General features: G+C 39.4%; 1 protein-coding gene across 4 annotated transcripts in view; it reads right to left on the bottom strand.

Moving 5' to 3' along the window:
* LOC118898862 (serine/threonine-protein kinase PAK 1) overlaps nt 1-18,185 on the bottom strand; it is a 152,115-nt gene that overhangs the window by 120,884 nt on the left and 13,046 nt on the right. Inside the window, exon 1 of one of the 4 annotated variants that reach the window (XM_036859571.1) lies at nt 11,868-11,889. The exons of the other annotated variants lie outside the window; for them this stretch is intronic. The gene's annotated coding sequence lies outside the window, so the exon portion shown is untranslated. Of the gene's footprint in view, nt 1-11,867; nt 11,890-18,185 lie in introns of those variants that run through there. 4 annotated transcript variants of the gene reach the window in all.

Here is an 18,185-nt window from a genome sequence, read left to right as displayed (position 1 = left end):
TAAAATAATTTAATTTCTGTTACCTAGAATAAATTTTTATGCACCACGCAATCAATATCTTAATGGTCAAGACTGGTTATGTGATATGCAGCAATAAAATTGCTTATAGAAAGAGAAAAGCTGCCCACAAGAGTATACTGTGAACAAAACAACTAAGAAAAAAATTGAAGTATGTTTTATCTCTAAATGTCCCTTCTTGGGGATCTCAGAACTCCTTGGTTCCACTAAGATGAATTTCCTGGAGCATCCTCTAATGAGGGTTTGGATACTGCAAAGAGTTGTCTCATAATATCTCCACTTCTCTCTGCTAATTCAAGTCTTACCTGACCAAGTTCTTTCCTTAACCATCAAGCCCATTGTTTCGGGTTTAAATCGTGTCTCCCAAAAAAAGATTTGTCGAAGTCCTAACCACTAGTACATCAGAATGCGACTTTATTTGGAAATAGGGTCTTTACAGAGGTAATCAAATTAAAATGAGGTCATGAGGGTCAGCCCTAACCCAATACAGCTGGTGTCCTTATAAGAGGGGGGAAATTTGACACAAGAGACATACACACAGAGAGAAGACTGTGAAGAGACACAGGGAGAAGATGTTCATCTACAAGCCAAGGAATGCCTGAGACCTCCAGAAGCTAAGGAGAGGACTGGAACAGATCCTTCCCTTGTACCTTCATGGGGAGCATGGCCCTGCCAACACCTTGATTTCAGACTTTTGGTTTCCAAAATTGTAAGGTTATAACTTTCTGTTGTTCTAAGCCAACCAGTTTGTGGTACTTTGTTACAGCAGCCCTAGGAAACTAATCATCTACCTTTCACTAAATTCTCAAAGTTTGTACCCAGTTTATTTGGTGGAACTGTTTAATTTTTTTTTTTATTATATGCATCCTACCTTCCTAATGAAAGCAAAGCCTCTCAAGGAGAGGAACACCATTTTATACATCTTTTGTATCATCTACCACTCTTAGGGAAAGACTGACCTCGGAAAAAGTATTCAGGAAACATTTGTTCACTTGATTACTTTCTGGAAAATGTTCAACAACCACTGCTGGTTGTTTCAGAATTTGATAACCAGAAAATCACTTTTCCTACTTCTATAATTCTGTCACATTGGAATTAGCTATTTTAAAATCAACATTCTTTTTCATGAGCTTTTTATATATCTATTATATAGATAATACCGCATACTCTCTAGTACCCATAAATAAAAATTTCACAAAATCGTAGAATCATGTACTGTTTGGGACTGGAAGAGAGCTTACAGATCATCTAGTGCAGTCCTGAACTAATATCTTCTTCAATGTATACAATATCATTTCTCTCTCTTTTATGGTAAATGCCACATTCTCCCTTGCCCATTGTATTAGTTATTGGTTTACAGGGCTCCTTCTCACTACCCACCCACCCACCCACCACTAGGCTATAAGTACATCGAAGGTTGAGAAAAAAAAAGTAGCAATATCAAAACAGTACCAATTTTTAGTCCAAAAAGAAAAATATACTGGTCAGATACTTTAACAGAATTAAACATTGAGGTACCTTAAATAGGTTAGGTCCTGAAGACCCCACAGCTGCCTGGGATGATAGGAAGTAGAGATTCCAAACAGTTCTCAGAAATTCACTCCAGTAGCTCTCAAAAGGGCAGACACTGCTTTCTGCTTAACTGACATAAATGTATTAATAGTACCCAAACCTCAGACTAAGAACAACAGTCTGGCCAAGTATCTTGTTGTTCCACGTCGCCACTAGTATAAAGAGAAGTCCAAGCCAGCATCAGAAAAACACTAACTCAGACTTCCAAAGAACTTCTCAGTTCCCAGTAGGCTCCAATGACTTCCTAAAGGAGTCCTCTAGGTTTGTGCTGAAGTCCAGAGAAAGGGCAGAGCAACACTAAAAGACATCAACACATTTTCAAACTGGTGAACTCCTGTTCATTTCACACTCAAGTGTCACCTCCTCTATGGAGTCTTTACTGCCTCTCCTCCTCCCTTCCCCCTTCTTGCTTAGATAATACTTCGTACATCCCTCTATTATATATTCAACACTGAATGTTACAGTAATTCTAGTGTCTCTCTCTGTCTTGCTAGAGCAGACACACAATAATCATGGCTGCAAAAAGCTGCTTCTTCTCATGCTAAGACCTCAGTTACCCTGGCTTATCTTAATACCAGGAGGAAAAGGAAAAAAAAGGTGAAATATTTTCAAATAGCTGCCTGTTTACTGTGTATTGTCTAAGAGCCATGGATTTCCACACTGTGATTCCTCATTTTTTTCAAGTATCATGTGGTGGTCGATATGGTAGGCCGGTTCAGACAGACTTTAAAACACCCAGTCCTGTTTGTCTGAGTCCTAAGGCCTTAATCATCCTGAACAAGGGGCTGGAAGTTAGGATTAAAGGATCCGTGCTCTTCAGGAATCAGGAAAATCTCAGACTCCTTAACTCAGAGGGCACCCAGCCAACTTCCTCATTTTACAGAGAGGGAAACTGAGGTCCAAAAAGGGGAAAGGATTTGGTCAAGGTCCCATAATCTGCTACAAGCAAACTCATGTTTTGATTCCCTGTTCAGTGCAACTTCTGATATAACTTTTCTCTTTTTAAAAAAATTTTCAATCTCAAAAATGAGTCACAGGAAGGTAACTTATCCAAGGCCATATACCTAGTAGATGTTGAAGCCAAGATTTGAACCCAGGACATCTCCTGGGAAGATCTATCCTCTCATTTACTCTCATGGTGAAGTTTTTGCAACTCCATATGTAAATGCAACTTTACGTTCTGTTCCTTTAACTTCCTTTGAAGTTTGCTTCTAGTTAAATTTGGCAAATTAAAAACACATTTACCTATGTTCTCCCCAAAAATCACACTAAAATGACGCTAAAGATATATATTTTTTAAAAAAGGTACAAACCTAAACAAGGAAGAGAATGGGTGAGGGGACATCAGAAGACGAGACATTTCAACAAAATTTTAGAGTATCCATAATGAATGGGGTATTTGTAACAAAAAAAGAATGGCAAAAAAAAAGCTTTAACCCAGAGCCTTGCATGGTCCCTAGGCAGCAGAGATGTGTGGTACCTGGACAGCAGGATCACATCCCCCGGAAAGAATCACTGGATTAGAACGCATAAAGGAACAGGCCTAGGAAGTATAAATCACTTGCTCAAACTCACATAGGGCTAACAAGAGCTTGAACCTTGGTCTTCATATTTTTGTTACCCTTCTGTAACTCACTTGCTATTAGTCAGACTTCAGAGAATAAAAGGATGACTCAATAGCCCATGTCACAAAACAAGGAGACAGAGGTGTTTCCCAAGGTCTACCTTTTGTCCTCCTTTACCAACTCCAAAAAGTACTTTGTGTTTAGGCTCTCCCTGATGAGAGCTTAGGCTGTTCAAACAGTTGGGGTAAGAACCCCATATTCCAATTCATGTTCCAATTGTCTGATTCTACAGCTCTGAAAATGTAGGTTACCAGCACCTGACAAAAATATGACAAAGCTTGGAAACGAAAGATTTCAAAAGCACTAACAGTGCTTCAGGTCAAATCTGAGCTCATCCCCCTTGCCTATGATAGTGTGAGAGAGGCAGCTTTTCATCCCTTTTTAGAACAGAACATGCCCAAAGGTAGGTGTTGTTACATCTGCCAACCAGCTAAAACAGTTTAATTTTAAATGCCAAATTACAGGATTGCCTACAGAACCAATTAAGGCATTAATGACTCTAAGGCCATTTCTTAATACAGCAATAATGTGAGTGCCACAGCTATTTGAACCCTACTACCATTTGAACTCGTGTCCATCACTGCATTAAACACATCTACATACTCAATTTGTGTTTTTCTGATGTGCACAGAAAGAATACTGAATTAGGAGTCAGAAGAATAGTTCTAAACACAGCTCAAGCTTTGGAGTCAGCAAACAAGTTTGAATCCCAGTCCTCTGAGTCCTAATCTCTCTGGGCCTCAATTACTTCATATGTAAAATGGACATAATACCTACATGAGAGAACTAGTGTAAGGATTGAGAGTATCTATATAAGGCAACTTGCACAGCAATAAGGCACTCAATAAACGTTAGTTTCTTCTTTTATTGATCAACTGGTAAATACCAGGTACTTCCAACCTTCGAAGGGCTGATTGTTTTCAGTAAATGTTTAGGGTGAGACAGGATAGATGAACAAATAATTCCAATATAATTAGTACAAATAAGTATAATACAACACAATAAATGCTGTTATAGCCATTGGAACATAGTATCACATAAACACTGGGGAAAAAAAAGGATACTAATTCTGTCCGAAACAGGAGGAGAGTATCAGGGAAGGTATGAGAGACAGAGACATCTGAACTGGGCCTTGAAGGTTGTTGAGTAGAAGCACAGCAAGCAAAGGAAAACATCTTAAACGAAAGAAACCATGAAAAACAAGTTAGGGAGATATGAAAGAGAATATATGGCTTATTTAAGCAACAGTGACAAAACTTAAGAGAGTAGAAGTGGATGGGTTACACAGGAGCAGAAGATTAGCATAAAGAAAGGCCTACCCATAGGAGTATTTTACTGAGAGAAAAGTGGTATGAGGGGCAAGGAGAGGTAGTCATCTGAGAAGCTCTTGAAGAAAATATTTACCAGAGAAGAACAGAAATAAAATCACCATTATGATTATAAAGGATTGTAATATGGAGGAGAGCTTGAATTTATTTTGTATGACCCAAAGGTCAGACCTAGGAAGGTGGATGAAAATTAAAGAGTGACACAAAATGGCCTAGGAATATTAATCACGTACAAAGTGAGCCATTTGGAATTGAAAAGGAAATGTCCATTCTTTAAGTGGTGAAATTAGCCCAGGGAGCTCAAGGAAGAAACTCTTATCTACTGGCTAAGGAACCCAGGCTTTCTCTTCCTCTTTGAGGACAGGACTAGACTTGATGGGCATTTGGTGCAACCAGGTTTGAGGAAGGTGCTTCCACCACTTCCTGAAGCCTTACACAATTCAGTTCAACCTCAAAAGGGAATGCTAGCCCACAGAGAAACAGCCTAAAAAGAAAACTAAAGCAGGCAATAGACTTTAAGGGAAACTAGGCAGTGGGCTTAAAGAAGAGGGGCAATGAGAATGCAGAACATCAGAGGCATCAATTCTCTGTTACCACGTTAATGGAGGAAGTAAGCAATGGAACAGCTGCAAGACCATTATCTACATGTCTGAGTTGTGGGAGCCATAGAGGTCATCCAGTCCAACACCTCATTGTACAGAGTTAACTGAAGCCCAGAGAAGGGCAGGGAGAGCTACGCCTAAAAACAATTTAACATACACTTTACACTTCACGCAGGCTCTTTTACTTGTATTATCTCAATTTTCCTCAAGGCAAAACAGTGAAGGAGGTGTTATTTTCCCAATGAGACACTAAGTTCTTTAGAGCATTATAAAGTTTGCGTCAGTTACTCTTATGGATTTCTGCAGTATATAATGCTTTCCTTTTTGATCCCATGGGTTATAAAAAAAATTCACCTTGAGGACTGGGGTTCTCCCCAGGCAAATAATGCAGACTAGGAAACAGTTTCTTAATACCTCATCCCTACTGCCCTACTCTCTGAGTCTACGACTTTCCAGTGTATAAACTGTTCAATAAAAATTATTCTTTTTCAGTTCCTGTACTGAGAATAGGAAACAGATTTGAATCAGATAAGACCCCTGCCTTCAAGAAGCTCCCATTTGGTAAGGAAGACAGACACGGCAATCAGTGATTATCTTTGAGTCATAAAGACATGGGTTCAAATCCTGGATCTACCCTTTGCTAGCTAAGGCAAGTCATTTCCTTTATCTAAACTCCATATTCTTTTTTTTTTTTTTTTTTTAATTTATTTATTTATTTATTTATGGCTGTGTTGGGTCTTCGTTTCTGTGCTAGGGCCTTCTCTAGTTGTGGCAAGCAGGGGCCACTCTTCATCGCGGTGTGCGGGCCTCTCACTATCGCAGCCTCTCTTGTTGCGGAGCACAGGCTCCAGACGCGCAGGCTCAGTAATTGTGGCTCACTGGCCCAGTTGCTCTGCGGCATGTGGGATCTTCCCGGACCAGGGCTTGAACCCGTGTCCCCTGCATTGGCAGGCAGATTCTCAACCACTGCACCACCAGGGAAGCCCCATATTCTTTATCTGTGTAACTGAGGGCAATATCATCAGCTTAACTCAAAAAGCTACTTGTTAGCATTTGGTAAGATAATGTATTTAAAGCACACAGAAGAATGTCTGATGGTGGAGCTGGTGAGAGATTAGGGGCCACCAAGGATTTATGGACCCCTATGGGTCACAGCAGTTCTCCACTTCAGATATTCATTCTTTCAATAAAAAATACATTGTATATCTACTGTAAGTCGGGTGTTCAGAGCAACAGAGGACTTAGATATGGTCCCATGACTTTGAGGCACTTATAGTGTCAGAGCCTGAGATCATAATGAAAAAAGTTTTCACCATTAAGGTCCTGACATACTGATATTCTGTGGGCTGCAGGCAGTGGTGACCAAAAATAGCACCACTTATCCCATTTCCATTTTTCCTCCCAAGTTTCCCAGCCACCAAGTTTCCTCCACCTCTTCTTCAATCAATTCACCATATTCAATGCCTGCCATCTCCAGAGGCCCTTCCCTGGACTGAAGAGCCTGACCATAGGCCACTACAGTTCAGAATAGAAACCTGACTAACAGCAAACCCCACACCCTACCCCACCTACAGCCTCTGAATCAGACTCTACAAAATAGTTTTAAAGCCACAGAATAAGTGCTGCTATATCTATATTAAGCCTTTAGAGGAACAGTTCTGAGAAGACAGAACTAAGTCATCTGAGAAGATCTCAAACACTCACTGAACACCTCTTATGTGCCAGGCACCATTTTGAATGCTTTACATATACTAATGCCCTCAAAACAACTCTGCAAGGGAGCTACTATTGTCCCAATTTTACAAAGGAAAAGCTGTGTTCACAGAAATTAAGTGACTTGCCCAAAAATCACAGTTTATAGGTGATGGAGCTGAAATTCATAAGCAAATTGGCCTTCCTTTTATCCACTGCATCTCACATGTTATTCTGATAATAACCCTGTGAGGCAGGTAAGAAAGTATCAGCATTATCCTATTTTACAAAGGAAGAAACTGGTGCTTAAGGAAGTGATATTACTTTCTCAGAAACAAGTCAGTAAGTGGCAGAGCCATGGCTTTTACTCAGATCTTTTGCCCTCAAATCTGTGCTCTTCTCACTACCCCACATTTCCTCTTTCACTGCCTTGCAGAAGCGTATAGTAGAAATATACTTAACAGAGTCAGAAGGGCTGAGATGTGGTCCTGACTCTGGAACTAACTTATTGTATAATTTTTTTTTAATTGTATAATATTAAGTGAATAATTTTTCTTCTCTTGGCCTCAGTTTTCTCATTCATAAAATAAGGGTATTAGATTGGATAACCCTTAGGTTCCCCTTCAGCTGGAAATCTAGGTTTTAATTAGTACCAACAAGACTAGAAGCAGTTTCTCTGGTATCCTTGCCACCCAACAGTAACTCTCTAAAAGGAAAAAAAAAAAAATTAACTGTTATTTGTAGTGATAAGGTGAGAAGTGCTCAGCACCACAGAGTAGAAATTACCCATTCAATTCCATTCCTTCCTTCTTCGAACACCCTACATGTAAACATAGAAAAGGCCACAAGCTACCTAATAACACAACACTGGCACCTCCTCTAAGTGGCACATTTAATAACATGCCAAAGTATGTCTAGGAGTGAAGAGTGTGTTCATGGCAGGGCCCTTCTTCCCACTGTTGGAGTCACAACACTTCTGTTCACTAGGTAATCTTCCTAGGTTGGGACATCAGCTCTGCTTCACTTACAGCAGACCAGGCTTATGACTTTAAATCCCATCAGATATAAACGATTTACAGTGACTCTTGACTATTTAATATTATAGACCAAAAAATGAAATTTAACCCCAGATGTAATTCTTCCATGCCAAGAAAACAGAAGAGGGCAAGAAGCAGGACCCAAGACTGGATAAGTCACTTCCCTGTCTTAGTTTCTTTATATATAAAGTAAGGGAGAGAGTCCAAACCAATCCTAAACACCTTTCCCATTGTAACCTAATATGAATTTATAAATATTCTATATTTAGAAAATGTGAAATGTGTAAAAAACAAAAAGTAGGAGGAAGAGGGCATAGTGTTACACATTAAAATGACCTCCCATAAGAAAATTCTAAAAAATGCCAAGGCAGAACATAAAATATGTATGGTCACATCACCCCCCAATACATAGTAGTTATAAAAGCAAAGAGAAAAATCTATAGCCCTGTGACAGCTGAAGTAAATAATTCACATAATTCCCTCAGGAAAAGACTGCTGAGGCAGAAAACCATTGCTCATGCAGTTAAACCAGAGCTGATCTGAATATGAATATGATCTGAATATGATCAGATCTGAAACAATTGGAAACTGTTTCCTGAAACCAGGAAATTGTCTTAAGAGGAAAGACAATCCTAAGGGAGCAAGCCTCCCTTTGACCTCGGAATAAAGTTCGTACTGCTTTAGCTAAGCATCATCATTTTCAGTAAATATTTACTTATTAATATGCTAAACAATGAACTAAGTGCTTCCACATACTTTTGTTCATTTAATTCTCCCAACACTCCAGTAGTTATAGTCCCTGTTTTACAGAAGAGGAGTTTGAAGCTCAAAGAGGTAAAAAGATGAGATGAGATGAGAACCCAATCTCTGACTCCAAGTTCAATGTACTTTCTACTTCATCACTATTATAATCTACCTCCTTCACTGTACAGGTCCCTCACACATCCCTTGTCTAGTCTGAAACCTCACAACAAGCTTGTGAGGCAGACATTCAAGATTCCTCATGAACTGATCCCTACTCACCTTTATAGTTTTGAAATGGATGCTACTGGCTAGCCAACATCCATTCCCCTCTTCTTCCCTCCCAATAGAGCCCTGATTTTTATCCAGTATTCATTCCTCAGTAGCCAATGTAACTAAGGCAGTTCTCAAATTTTAGCATATTGTCAGAGTCAAAAATCACCTGAAGAGCTTGTTAAAACACAGATTCCTGGGCCCCACACCCAGAGTTTTCGATTCAGTAGGTCTGATACCTGCCCCGAGAATTTGCATTTTTAACAAGTTCCCAAGTGACCACTTTTTGAAAACCACTGTCCTAAGGGAAAGCTGACCCCAAACCTAGCTCCAAGGGTAGGTCTTCATTCTACATCCAAACCAAATATAGTAATCCCATTCTCCTTGCAGTGATTAGCCCAAGAACTCAGGCTTAACCAATTGGCATCTGGCACATCCCTTGAAACTCTTGTAGTTCAGGGATGGGTAAGTGGCCTAAGGTGGTCCAATTGCACTAAAGAGGAAATTTTGTCCATTTTGGGAGATGAAGTCAGTGTCTGTCTCTGTCTCTCTCTCTCTGCCTCTTTCTGCCTCTCTCCCTGTCTCCCTCCCTTTCCCCCTACCCCTCTGTCTATGTATCTATATCCCTCTCATCCACTGGTTAACAAAGAAACTTAGCCCCTCCAACTGTTTCTATCAATTTACCACCATGACGGAAGGCAGCTTGGGGATATAAGTAACACAATCTTTTACTTTTGTGTTGTTATAATTTTCAATTTATATAAATTTCAATATGATATAAGCCAAATTTGAGTCAGAATTGCTGCTTACAGAATTCCAAATGATATAGAATTTGGTAATAGAAGATGGTACAAGCCACCTGAATACTCTCTACAGTGGAATCTGTAAATTGGTTTGCTCAACACTTATTCTAACCCCTTTCTAGCTTTGAGTACTGCAGAGATTGGAAAGCAAAAAAAACCTGTATTTCCCAGACTCCCTTCTAAAAGTCATTTAGGTTCTGCTAATCAGATGCTCTCACACTAGATACTGATTTGTAACTATGTATTAGATGAGTGGAGAGACTGGGCACAGGACACCCCTTTTGCTGGAACAAACTGCAAGAGAGGCAGCATAGTTCTAGATCTAGCAGTTGTAGCAACAGCTGCCTGATTCTGCAGCTTCTAGATCATGGCAAAGACAGCAGCATCCTTGAGAACTTTATTCTTTGGTGCAGTTTGGAAAGTTTATTCCTGGAAGCTCAGCCCGGGTCCATTTCTTCTATTCTCCCAAAGACTCTTTCATCTCTCTGGTATCCTTTAATAAATCAATTTTCCTTGAACTTGCTAGAGTGGATTCTGTTACTTGCCCCACTAATAAGTACCCTGACCAGTAAACTGCCCTACACTAAAGATAACATATAATATTTGCCATCATGTTCACATAACAACTGACCCTTTCCTTCCTTGTCTTTGCATCAACTCTTCCCTCAGCGTGGAATGTCCTCCTTCACAATCATCCCATTTGCAAAAGTTGCCCACTTCCTCCATGAAGAGATTTACATAATGAGGAATTAATCACAGAAGAAAGGAAGAAAACCAACTTGACAGAGGAAGACTGAGCCCTGAAGAATGAGCAGTATGACGTCTGGCAGAGAAGGGGCAAGGAGGAAGGAGGGAGTGTTTCAAGTATAAAGAATAACATTCACAAAGGCAATAAAGTACCTCTTGCCACCAAGGACTGACCTTACAAATTCACAACTTCTTAGAGCTGGGAATGATGCTATAGCATATACTGAGTTTTGCTAAAAAATTAATGTTGAATACAAGTGATTTTTATAGTCAGTTGTCAGTAATTAATAAGCACTAATAACTGTGTACAAAAAACTATTACATTAGGAGCTATAGGGAAATTCCCAAAGCAGAGATCACAGTCTTCCACTCTTAAAGATTTCCAGTATAGAGAGAAACAAAGACATCTGAAAAGATCAAGGATACAACACAAATACTACAAAGACAAGTGCAAATTCATATAAACAACTGTAAAGAAAAAAGTTTCAAGTCAGTAGAGTATCTAATAATAGGTGTTATTCAGAGAAAATTTTTCTAGAAGAATTCATTAATACACCAAATACTTACTAAGCATCTACTATATGCTAAAAATTATTTTATTTGCTGAGGAAACAGAGAAGCAAGCAGACAAGGTCCTTGCTTTTACAAGGCTTAAATTCTAACTGAAGAAGAATTAGGAACAAAGGTTTCAAGGACAGGGCTGTAAATTAAAGCACTGGTCATTAGGCTCATTTTCACTTCCCTATTCTGTAATATGGATAATTATGATAGCCAACATTTATTGAGCACTTGTTTTGTGCCAGAATCTGCTAAGTGCTTTACAATTATTACCTCATGTAATCCTGGTAACAAACCTATGAAGTAGGTGCTACTGTTAACACCACTTTAAGGATAAGGACACTAAAACTACAGAGGTTAAGTAACTGCCCCCAGATCAGAGAGGCAGGAATTGGCAGGGCCATAGGATTCCAAGTTAGGTCAGTAGCAGAGGTTTTTAACTGCTACACAATATAGAGGACAAAATTATATTTATATGAGATAGAGCTTTGTTAAAATAGGAGGCATGGAACTGTTAATGTGGCATGAGGTTGACCATCTCTGAGGGTTTTTGTTTCCTTATGCCATAAAATGAGGGGTTAGATTCCCTAAGCAATGGTCACTTTCAGCTTCTGTTTCTACGGTTTCAAAAACAATGTCAAAAAGTTTTCAGGTGCCTAGTCCAGTTGTTGTTAGTGAAAAGGTACTTTGAAAGCTGACACTATACTGTTCTTATCCACCGGCTAAGACCCTGTGTTTCCATGCTTTCATTAAGGGGCATATTAGCATTATATTAATTGGCATAAACAGCTGTAGCATAAACCTCCTGCAGAAAAGAAGGCTGGCAGCACAGAGAACAAAGGGAGAGGCAAGAAAGCAATGATTGGCTGACCTGGATTCATCTAGGTCAGGCATGGCATTTGGTCCCTCTGCATTTCTAAATTCTCCTGAATGTGGATGCCCAGGCAGCAGCCCAAAGCCTTCCTCATTTCCATCTCAATCTCTAGGAATAATTACAATGAGAACAGAGCTATTGAGGCAGAGACCAGACTCTGAATATTAAAGTACACACTAGGCAGGAGCTAGCAAAAGGAAGAATAAGAGATGTTCTCTATTTGGACATAACAAAGTATACCAGTCAAACCCTACTCACTCACCTGCCATACAAACTCTGTACCAAACAGTACCTTTTTTTTTTTAGCCACACAGCGCGGTTTGTGGGATCTTAGCTCCCCTCCCCAAACAGTACCTTTTCAAGACACTTTTCCAAATCTCTTCAATTACTGTTCACTTCTTCCTAACCCTTTGCTTTATTAGGTATCTCCTATGTGCCAGACTCTGAGCTAGGCCCCATAGGAATATAATGAATAATGCACAATCCCCAATGTCAGGGAAATAAATCTAATGGGGGACAAGTGCATACAAAGGGATTCTTATTATCTGGGTATAACTAATATCCAAAAATGCCACTTAAGTTAACTGATGAAGGACAAAACTACAATAAAATAAAATAAATAAAAAGTAGATGGGGCCTTTAATTTATCAAAATAAGTATAAAACAAAATTTTGTAATTTAACAAAATTTAAGCTATAATTGCCACTAAGGTAATTCTTAAACCAAAGAACATCGGTCATTTCACATTTGGCTTTCAGAACACGTTGACAAGAGGATCAGTTTTGTAAAAATATTCGTGAGCTTCACCAATTTTTGCCAAGGGTCTCTCTTAATCCTTTGTTACTCAAATCATTGTCCTCTGAATCTCCTATTATGACATTACTCACGTTAATTTTTCCTTCAATTTTAAACTGGTCTAATTTTACCTAATCCTCATTTGTCAATGACTTTTGTGTGTGTGGTTCAAGCCATTCTCCAATATCACTTTATTTAAAATTCATAGAATTCTTTATGTTTTGCAGAAATTTCAGTTTTCATTTTAGAATCTACTTGCATCATATTGTTAGATGTTAATTATCCTACCATTTGAAATGCACTTACTGCCAAGAAGAGTGAGGAGGACAGAGCCCAGTGGTGAGCAGGGAGGGATGTCTGAGTGGGGAGTAATTTTATAAGTGATCAGTTCCTATGGATAACAAATGAACATCTATATATCTAATTATAGTGCACAGGACCAAAAGAGTGCTATGGAAATTCAAAAAAGCTTAATAAATATTTGTTGAGTGAGTGGATAAATTATTTTATTCAATAATTCAACAAGCATTTATCAAGAGCCTAGTACATGCCAGACACTGTTCAAGATACTGAGTATACAGCAAGGAACAAAACAAAGTACTACCTGTCTTAGTCCATTTGGGCTGCTATAACAGAATACCATAGACTAGGTGGCTTACAAACAAAAGAAATTTACTTCTCACAGTTCTGGAGGCTAAGAAGTTCAAAATCAAAGCACCAGAAGATTCAGTGTCTGGTGAGAACCCTTTTCCTGGTTCATAGATAGCCATTTTCTCTCTCACATAGCAGAAGGGGAGAGGGAGCTCTCTAGGTCTATTTTATAAGGACACTATCCTTTTCATGACCACTATCCTTTTCATGACTTTCCACCCTCATGACCTAATCACCTCTCAAAGGCCCCACCACCAAATATTACCACTTTGGCCATTTGGATTTAATATATGAATTTGGGGGAGACATAAACATTTGGTCTATAGCATACCATCAAGGAATTTATAGTCATGAACGGGTGGATGAGGGCTGCAAGCCTACATGGAAGAAATGGCAGCCCAGTTGGATCTTGAAGAATGAAGAGCTTTAATAGCACAGAGGAAAAAGGAATTCCATGCTGAGGGAACAAAGTGATATAACATATGAAAGTGTAGTAAACTCAGTCTTTTTAGGGATGGACTTAGGGTCAAGAGAGATGAGGCTGAAGAAGTAGGTGGGGTCAAAGTGTAATGTTCCCTGAATAACAAACCAATTTACATGTTATCCTACCAGCAATGGGGATACACTGATAGCTTTTGAGAAAAACAGTAACAGGATCAGAAAAATTACTCCAGGCAGAATAATGGATGAATAAGAGGGCAGAAAGACTGGTGGCCAGCACTATGGAGAACAGTATGGAGGTTCCTCAAAAAACTAAAAATAGAGTTGCCATATGATCCAGCAATCCCACACCTAGGCATATATCCAGACAAAACTATAATCGAAAAGATACATGTACCCCTATGTTCACAGCAGCACTATTTCCAAGAGCCAAGACATGGAAACAACCTAAATGGCCATCGACAGATGAATGGGTAAAGAAGATGTGGAATATATATACACAATGAAATATTACTCAGCCGTAAAAAGAATGAAATAATGCCATTTGCAGCAACATGGATGGACCTAGAGATTATCATACTAATTGAAGTAAGTCAGAAAGAGAAAGACACATACCATACGATATCACTTATATGTGGAATCTAAAATATAACACAAATGAACTTATCTATGAAACAGAAACAGACTCACAGATATAGAGAACAGACTTGTGGTTGCCAAGGGAGAGAAGGGGTTGGGGGACGGATGGATTGGGAGTTTGGGATTAGCAGAGGCAAACTGTGATATACAGGATGGATAAACAACAGTGTCCTACTATATAGCACAGGGAACTATATTCAGTATCCTGTGATAAACCATAATGGAAAAGAATATGAATATGAATATGTATATATATATGTGTATAACTGAGTCACTTTGCTGTACAGCAGAAATTAATACATTGTAAATCAACTATACTTCAATAAAATTTTTAAAACTGAAAAAAACAAAACAAAACAAAAAGACTGGTGGCCAGGACACTAGTTAAGAGGTAATTTAAAAACCTAGAGACAAGATAATTATGGTCTAAACCAGAGCACAGAGGATAGAAAGATAAAAACAAATCTGGAAATAACTTCAGAGATAAAACTGACAAGGCTTGATAATTCTTGATAATGTGAGCTCATTCATTCAGCAAATATTTACAACACTTACTGTGGTCCTGGCACTGTACTAGGTGATGGGGTACAAAGGTGAACAAAAGAGATGATCTTTGACTCCATGGAGCTGAAAGGCTAGACATATAACAAACAGACAGGTACAAAATTACAGGTCATTATAAAAGCCATTACAGAAAATAACAAATACTGTAAGATGAAAATAGAGGGGATCTTCTTTAGATCAGATGGGTCCTGGCTCCCAGTAGATACCCAATATTTAGAAAGAAGAATATACTCAATTTTCTTAAAGAAGAAAAAGAGGGAGGCAGAGAAAAGCTAGACTTGTGAAGAAGCCAGAAATGGAGAAAAGCATACCAGGGGAGAAGAACAGGTGTGAAGGCCCTGAGGCAAGAAAGACTTTCTCAAACTCTGTAGAAGGGGGTTGGGGGGGGGGGGGGGGGCGGGGAAAAACAGTGCCAATCACTCTGAAGCACAGCCACTGAGGTGGAGAGTGGCACAAGATGAAGTTAGAGAAGCAAAAAACAAGGTCAGGTCACTCAAAAACTTAAAATCACGTTTAAGATTTTATATTGGGGGGGCTTCCCTGGTGGCGCAGTGGTTGAGAATCTGCCTGCCAATGCAGGGGACACGGGTTCGAGCCCTGGTCTGGGAAGATCCCACATGCCACGGAGCAACTGGGCCCGTGAGCCACAATTACTGAGCCTGCGCGTCTGGAGCCTGTGCTCCGCAACAAGAGAGGCCGCGATGGTGAGAGGCCCGCGCACCGCGATGAAGAGTGGTCCCCACTTGCCGCAACTAGAGAAAGCCCTCGCACAGAAACGAAGACTCAACACAGTCATAAATAAATAAATAAATAAATAAATAAATAAAAGAACGTGAATTTCTAAAAAAAAAAAAAAAAGATTTTATATTGGGGAATTCCCTGGCAGTCCAGTGGTTAAGACTCGTCACTTTCACTGCCGTGGGCCCGGGTTCGATCTCTGGTTGTGGAACTAAGATGATACAAGCCACGTAGCACAGCCAAAAAAAAAAGGAAGATTTTATATTTTCTCCTAAATAAAACAAAAAGCTTTTACAGGTTTCAAGCAAAGAACTCAGTTAAAAGATAGTCCAAGGTAGGAACTTCCCTGTTCCCTCGTGGTACAGTGGTTAAGAATCCACCTGTCGATGCAGGGGACACAGGTTCAATCCCTGGTCCGGGAAGATACCACATGCCTCGGAGCAACTAAGCCCGTGCGCCACAGCTACTGAGCCTGCGCTCTAGAGTCCGCGAGCCATAACTACTGAGCCCGCCTGCTGCAACTACTGAAGCCCGCACGCCTAGAGCCCGTGCTCCGCAACAAGAGAAGCCACCGCAATGAGAAGTCTGTGCACCGCAACCAAGAGCAGCCCCCGCCCGCCGCAACTAGAGAAAGCCCGCACACAGCAACAAAGACCCAGTGCAGCCAAAAATAAGTTAATTTTTTTTTTTTAATTTTTTTTAAAAAGATAGTCCAAGGTAGAGATGATGGTAGTTTGGATTAGAGAAGTGACAACAGAAATGGAGAGAGGTAGATAGATTCAAGCAATACATAGGAAGTAAAATTAACAAGATAGGGAGTGGAGTTATCCATATGAAGGACAGGAGAGAAGGGTGTCAGGAGAGAAGGAGGTGTCAGGGATGAACCTTAAATTTCTGGTTTGAGCAACTAGAGAAACAAAGATGCCACTTACTAAGACAGTGATAACTGGGAGAGGACCAGGTTTGTGGAAAAAGACCAAGAACGCAGTTTAGAGTATATAAAGAAGATGTTGTAAGACCTCAAAGTGGAAATATCAAGTGGGCAATTGAATATATGAGTCTAGAGTTAAGGAGAGAGGTTTAGACTAGAGATATCTGGGGAAATACAGAAGTTGAGAGCATATATATAGTATTCAAAGGTAGGACAATGAATGAAATCAAGTAGAAAGAGAGTACAGTGTAAGAGAAGAGGATCTCTCCCTTGAGGAATTCCAACATTTGAAATCAACATTGTAGAAAAAGGCAACAAATTAAACTGAGGAATGGTCAGAGGTAGGAGGCAAACAAGGAAAGTGATATCACAGAAGGCAAAGCATATTTTAAAGAGGGAGTAATCAATAAAGGCAAATATACTGAGAGGTCCAGAAAGATAAGAATGAAAAGGAAATTCTGTGGCTGCTAACAACACAAAAAGAGAGCCATCCAAGCACTGTGAGCCTCTCAGTGAAAGAACAACACACCAACACCTATAAAGTGGCCATGCAAAAAAAAAAAAAAAAAAAAAACCTGGATTTGATCAAGCCCCTAGATACTAACTTACAAATAATGTATAGAACCAAGGAACTTGTTAAATTATAACAGGGAGATGCAAAATCCAGACAGTGAGAAACTTTATAGGACAACTGGTTTCTTCAACAAATAATCTGAAAGGGGGAAAAAAGAGATTGAGAGGGAATTTAGAGATTAAAGGAGACATAAAAGACATGTCAACCAATCTCTCTGTGTAGCCCTTATCTGTTTCAAACTGTTAAAGAAAAAAAAAAAAACAAAGAAAGAAAGAAAAGTATGACATTTGCACCACAACTGAACATTTTGATGATATTAAGGGATTATAGGAAGGGGAGTGGTGTATGTGTGGCTACGGTTTTGGGGTTGTTTGCTTTTTTTCTTTTTTTTTTTTTTTTAAGTAGATTTGGCACCATAGGGGTCATTATGGGCCTTAGCACAAGCAGTTGTGATAAGGTGGGGGGATGGGGGTAGAAGCAGAGCGGAGTAGGCTGCCAAGTAAATGGGAGGTAAGGAATTAGAAGCAGAAGTTGTAAACAGCTATTTAAAGAAGACTAGTTTTGAAGGAAAGCAAAAATAGCGCTTAGCTGAAGGCTGACATGGGATCTCAGGAGCGCTTTTGTTTGGTGGAGAAGGGGAAAACTGTTTTCCTTTAAATAAAACATTTCAATGCTGCTTATGATAACTCAGTAAAAAGTAAAATGTAATGAGGTAGTGAAGTGAGGTTTCTAAGACAGGACCACAGGAAGGAATCTAAAAGCATATGAAGGATCAGGCCTTTCCTTAAAGAGAATCATTTCCTTCATTGTGAAAAAAGGAGCGAAGGCAAAAATGGGTACAATCCAAGTAGATTCTCAGATTCAGAAGGAGGAATATAAAGTTTCTATTTTATTTGTGATAAATGAGACAAAGTGAGGGGTAGAAGAGAAGTGAAAGCACAAAAGAGAAAGTGACAGGTGGAGACTGAGGGGAGAATTGAAG

The sequence above is a fragment of the Balaenoptera musculus genome, chromosome 8 (genome assembly GCF_009873245.2).
Source record: "Balaenoptera musculus isolate JJ_BM4_2016_0621 chromosome 8, mBalMus1.pri.v3, whole genome shotgun sequence".
Lineage (NCBI taxonomy): Eukaryota > Metazoa > Chordata > Mammalia > Artiodactyla > Balaenopteridae > Balaenoptera > Balaenoptera musculus.
This window is presented reverse-complemented; position numbering and strand designations above follow the sequence as displayed.